Source organism: Macaca mulatta, chromosome 6 (genome assembly GCF_049350105.2).
Source record: "Macaca mulatta isolate MMU2019108-1 chromosome 6, T2T-MMU8v2.0, whole genome shotgun sequence".
In the NCBI taxonomy this organism is placed as follows: domain Eukaryota; kingdom Metazoa; phylum Chordata; class Mammalia; order Primates; family Cercopithecidae; genus Macaca; species Macaca mulatta.
Genome location: NC_133411.1, coordinates 107,095,629 through 107,101,864, shown reverse-complemented (window position 1 = coordinate 107,101,864; position 6,236 = coordinate 107,095,629). Strand labels below are relative to the sequence as shown.

The 6,236-nt window shown below is 40.2% G+C and overlaps 1 pseudogene; it reads right to left on the bottom strand.

The window, feature by feature from the left end:
* Positions 1-3,718: 3,718 nt before the first annotated feature.
* Positions 3,719-4,821, bottom strand: LOC705042 (actin, cytoplasmic 1 pseudogene; annotated as a pseudogene).
* Positions 4,822-6,236: the final 1,415 nt, after the last annotated feature.

Here is a 6,236-nt window from a genome sequence, read left to right as displayed (position 1 = left end):
TCTCGGTGGCTCCAGGAATTGATTCATCTTCATATTTGTGTTCTGGGATATTGCTGGTGGTCATCTTGGTGCTATATATTTGATTTTGGTTTTCTGTGCAAGGGAGTGAAGCCAGCTTGTTTCTATGCCACCATTTTCGAATTGTAAGTACGACTATAGGGCATCACAGTCTTAAACTCCTGGGCTCAGGTGATCTTGTTTCAACCTTCCAAGTCGCTGGAACTACAGTCTCATGCCACTGTGCTCAGCTGATAATTTCTAGGAGTTTAAAAAGTTCCTGAATTTAAAATGTGAGAGACTTGCTAATCAACTAGAGTATATGCTTTACTATGGAAATTTAATTCAGAAGGAGAGATGATAGGTCAAGGCAAGGGGAAAGGAATGATAGAGATACTACCAGGTCCTATAATTTAAAAAGTGAAGATGCACTGGACAAACATTTCAGCAAGTTTCCTTTGAATAAGAAGTTTTTTTTTTTTTTTTTTTTTTGAGACGGAGTCTAGCTGTGTCGCCCAGGCTGGAGTGCAGTGGCCGGATCTCAGCTCACTGCAAGCTCCGCCTCCCGGGTTTACGCCATTCTCCTGCCTCAGCCTCCCTAGTAGCTGGGACTACAGGCGCCTGCCACCTCGCCCGGCTAGTTTTTTGTGTTTTTTTAGTAGAGACGGGGTTTCACCATGTTAGCCAGGATGGTCTCGATCTCCTGACCTCGTGATCCGCGCGTCTCGGCCTCCCAAAGTGCTGGGATTACAGGCTTGAGCCACCGCGCCCGACCTGAATAAGAAGTTTATGTAAAAGTCAAAATGTCTTAAATGCAGGGAAATTAAGGTTAGAGATTTGCAAAATGTTTCTTTTTTCAACATTAACATGCCCTTCATTTGTTAAATTCTATACTGTGTACTTTAGCTATTGCTATGAATTGGAAATTTCTATAAAAATTATCTGAAGTCTAACATTCATGATTCTCATCTGTAACTTATTCTTACAGATAGCAGTCACATTTTGCATTTTAAAATTTACCTGCTTCTTACACTATTTTGCCATTTAAAAGCTGAAATAAAGTATGGTGTATTTCCAAACACTGACACTAACAATGTGTAACATTTGTTGAATGTATGGTAGGAGCCTAGTACTCTTCTAGGTTCTCTACACATATTAATTCATTAAATTTTTTAGAAACTTTGTGACATAAACACCCTTATTATTCCTGTTTTATAGATGAAAAGCCAAAGAATGCAAAGATTCAATACTTAACTAAAGTTATTCAGTTCATAAATGATGAAGCCTATTTTCCCACATAGGCAATCTGGCTCTGGATCAACTTAGCATAGAATGGTATCCTGGAGGTTTCATAAATATTTATCTCCTCTTCCCCCCACCCCCCCCGAAAAAAAGCTAAAAACAAAAAACAAGGGAGTAGTGAGACAATATCTAATTGATGAAATTAACCAATTTCATCTAACCCTTTAAAATTTATAACGCTGGAATTCATAAGTTGTAATCATACCAAATATAATAGGTCTAGAATTACGATACTATTGCTATGTGACATACATTTTTGCTGATTCAACCTGAGAATAGTCAATCTCAAATTTTAAGGACTTATTACAACATATCTAAAATAGTATAAAGTCCAAAACCTTGTCTCTAGAGCTGTTGTAACTATTTCTAATTCCCCAAATTGTGGGTTAGGCAATGTTAGAAGCTGTGACACAGTGCTTGTATGATGATAATATAATTGGTAAATAAACGTTGGTATGGAGGAAAGTAAGAAAGCTGGTAAGTTCTGGGATCAGAGATGATGATGCTACAGATAAACAAGTCTAGCTGTGAAACTATGATCAGAATAAGGATCCAGAATAGTTAATGTGGATATCCGCTCTTTTGACAGCAGCTATAAAGGCAATTTTAGGCTCTGCTACTGCCAGGACTTTGCTCTGGAGCAGTTCACTGGTGTAGTCTTTTCACCATTCTGGAAATAGACAATGGGTAGAACCCTTCACCCTATAGGGTGTGACTTGTTTTTCTTACCAAATATTTGTTGCTAATCAATCTCAATCATGCAATTAGTTTGAAAACTTGTACATCAGAGTCTTCATTAATCTATCCTATTTATCTTTGCACAAAGTTCATTTAATGAATAACTTGCTTTGAATTTGTGAGTTATTATTTAGTGCTTCAGAAATCCAATGACTAATGCCGTGAGACAAGCAGATGTGCTGTATCAGCTTCAGCAGGGTCATTTTCCTTGGCTTTCCCCCGTGAAGTTCTCAAGGCCTAAACCTCTTGAGCATGCAGTCTGTTGGCTTCAGGAACGTGAGTGGGATCCAGAGAAGGGCTCATGGCTTTGGGTGGGGAGAAGAGTGCAATTTGCATCTTGTTCACTTCCTCCCTGTTTTCTATGTCCAGATGTTATCAGGATAAAATCAGAGCTCCTACTGAGTTGTCAAGTCTTATGCATTTCTGTTTTCTGTCCAGGCCTTTGAAATTAAGGAGAATTTAAAGAAATGGTGTATGGGGTGAAGGAAACAAACAAGGAAATGAAAACCAGAAGAGAAAGCAGCCCAATATGGTAACAGAGCTCAGATGGAACTTGTAAAGATAGAAATCACCTCCAATGTAATTTGAGGTTAGCGCCAGCACTTGAGATAGTCAATGAGTTTCTCAATTCCAGGGCAAGGGTTCCAGTTTTAAGACTTGGGCTTCCAGAGCAACACATATAGGAGAAAAATAAACAGTTGAATGCAGCCTAAATACGTACAAGAGATAGTTACTTAATGATATGGTCTGACTCTGTGTCCCCAGCCAAATCTCATTTTGAATTGTACTCCCATAATTCCCAAGTGTTGTGGGAGGGACTTGGTGGGAGATAATTAAATCTTGAGGGCAATTTCTCCCATACTGTTCTTGTGGTAGTGAATAAGTCTCATGAGATCTGATGGTTTTATAAGGGGTTTCCACTTTCACTTCTCTCTCTCTCTCTCTCTTTCTCTCTTTCTCTCTCTCTGGTTCTTGCCAAAACCATGTAAGAAGTGCCTTTTGCCTTCTGCCTTGATTGTGAAGCCTCCCCTGTCATTAAACCTATTTTTATTTTTCTTTCTATCTTTTTTTTTTTTTTTTTTTTTTTTTAGGTGTGCACTTTTATTCACTGCTCTCAAGTCAGTGTATAGGTAAGCTCTGGCTGCCTCCACCCACTCCCAGGGAGACCAAAAACCTTCATACATCTCAAGTTGGGGGACAAAAGAGGGGGACCATGAAGGCTGATCACTCAAAATAAAACAAAATAAAATGGTATTAAGGTGAAAATTAAAAAATTTTTGCATTACATAGTTTACACGAAAGCAATGCTATCACCTCCCCTTTGTAGGCTTGGGAAAACGACTAGGCCATTCTCCTTAGAGAGTAGTGGGGTGGCTTTTAAGAGGGCAACAGACTTCCTGTAACAATGCATCTCATGATATTTGGGATGACTATCAAAAAAGTACAATGTATAATCAAAGTCCTCAGCCACATTGCAGAACTTTGGGGGATGTTTCCTCTAGCCGACTACTGTCACCTTCACTGTTCCAGTTTGTAAGTCCTGAGTCAAGCCAAAAAAAAAAAAAAAAAAAAAAAACAACACAAAAAGACAAAACAAAGAAAGCCATGCAGTCTCATCTTGTTTTCTGCGCAAGTTATTTTTTTTCAAGAAAGGGTGTAATGCAACTAAGTTATAATCGGCCTAGAAGCATTTGCTGCGGATGAAGAAGGGGTCGGACTTGTCGCATTCCTTGCTGATCCACATCTGCTGGAAGCTGGAAAGTGAGGCCAGGATGGAGTCACTGATCAACATGGAGTACTAACTCTCCAGAGGAGCAATGGCGCCAGGGCGATGATCTCCTTCTGCACCCCATCCTGCCACACCAGGGTACATGGTGGTGCCACCAGACAGCCCTGTGTTGGCATGGAGCTCTTTGCGGATGTCCATGTCACACTTCATGATGGAATTGACAGTAGGATGCCACAGGATTCCATGCCCAGGAAGGAAGGGTGGAAGAGCGCCTGGGGAGTATGGAACCCTTCGTTGCTGATGGTGATGACCTGGCCATTGGAAGTTCAGGCAGCTCGTAGCTCTTCTCCAGGGAGGAGCTGGAGGCCACCGTGGCCATCTCCTGCTTGAAGTCCAGGGTGATGTAACACAACTTCTCCTTGATGTCATGCATGATTTCCTGCTCGGCTGTGGTGGTGAAGCTGTAGCTCCTGCTCGGTGAGGATCTTCATGAAGTAGTCAGTCAGGTCCAGACCAGCCAGGTCCAGACACAGGATGGCGTGGGGGAGAGCATACCACTCATAGACGGGCAGTGTGGGTGACCCCATCACCAGAGTCCATCACAATGCCAGTGGTAAGGTCAGAGGCATACAGGGACAGCACCACAGGCTGGATGGCCACGTATATGGCTGGGGTGTTGCTGAAGGTCTCGAACAAGATCTGGGTCATCTTCTCATGAGTGGCCTTGGGGTTCAGTGGGGCCTAGGTCAGCAGCATGGGGTGGTCCTCAGGAGCCATAGGCAGCTTGTTGTAGAAGGTGTGATGCCAGATCTTCTCCATGTCATCCCAGTTGATACTGTGCTGCACCGAGTACTTCAGGGTCAGAATGCTTCTCTTGCTCTGGGCCTCATCGCCCACATAGGAGTCCTTCTGACCCATGCCCACCATCATGCCCTGGGGTCTGGGGCTACCCATGATAGAGGGGAAGATGGCCTGGGAGCATCGTCACCTGCAAAGCCAGCCTTGCACATGCCAGAGCCGTTGTTGATGAGGAGCGGGGCGATATCATCATCCATGATGAGTTAGCTGGGGGTGTGGATGCCTGGCAGAGCCGTGAGGAGGTGGCTTTGTGCTCGCAGGGTGGATGTGGTCTCAGCGATCCATTAAACCTATTTTTCTTCCCAGTCTCAGGTATGTCTTTATCAGCAGCATCAAAATGGACTAATACACTTAGCTGAGCATGTCTAGAAAATTTTCTGATTACAGTTTTGACAAGAATATCATCTTTTTTCTCTACCAATCAGAGTGTTATGCCTGTCCCATTCCTAATGTGTTACTTTTCCATTGTTAATCCACTTAAAATAACCTATGGTCTTGTTGAGATAGAACCTTTTTTAAAACAAAAAACGAATATTCTACTTAACTACCTATTCTTAGTTCAATTTTGTAGGAAATAAACATTTCAACAATAGAATTTAAAAATGTATACAATGGCAGATATTTTATAAATCATATTTCTTTAATTTAAGAGATTTAGCAAACACACTAAATCTAATTCTCTTTTGGAAACAAAATTTACATTTCCAGATAATCTGGAAAAGCTAATTAATCAATAAGTTCCTTGGGGTTTTACTCTGTGTTTTGACAGCACCAATATATTCATCATGGTGTAGGGCATGAGGAAATAGCACAATTAATACTCATAAACATGAATGTGAAAATGTATAGTTTTGTGCTGAGAAGTGTCATTTCTAATTGCAAATATGGCAGCTTTATTGACATCATCATTAACAGGATTTTTAAGCAATCTACCGGTAGTTCCAGAGATGAGATTCACTTCTACTTCTAGAGCAAATGTATAAGTATGCTTTTATTAGTTACTGTTTTAATTTCAAATTTTCTATTCTATATATTTGAAATAGTCTTTAAAGTTTTCACAAACAAGCAAGAATTAGAAAAGTACCTCATTGTGCCTATTTATTGTTTAAATCTTTTACTCTTTTGTATTTTCGAATTGGACCAACAACTCTAATTATACTAAGTACTCATTCTAGTTTTTTTCTAAGCTTATCTATCAATCTGAAATTCTCTTTTTGACACTTGAAATTTTATTATGACTTTTATATTTTAAAGGACGATAATTATTTCTGCATGTATTTAAAACTGAGTCCTTAGATTATTGTTTCTGAGATGTGGCTGCTGTCCTTTAAACTCTCTTAGTATGTTACAAGCACACGACATTAAGAGACTTTCTCTGAAGGAGTAATGAAAACTAACTTTTAAAAAGATAATATACAATTTTCTCCAACAAATATTTTGTTTTTTAAGGTATTGCTTATACTTAGTAAAATAATACTTTTTCTCCTATCATTCTGTGGTGATAAGTTATTGCCAAGAGATTTCTGATATTTGTCTGAGAGTGGAGATGGCCTTCTGAAAGGGCATGGAGGAGTGGGCAGAGCTGTCAATCTGAGCAAGAAGGGCTTGAAAA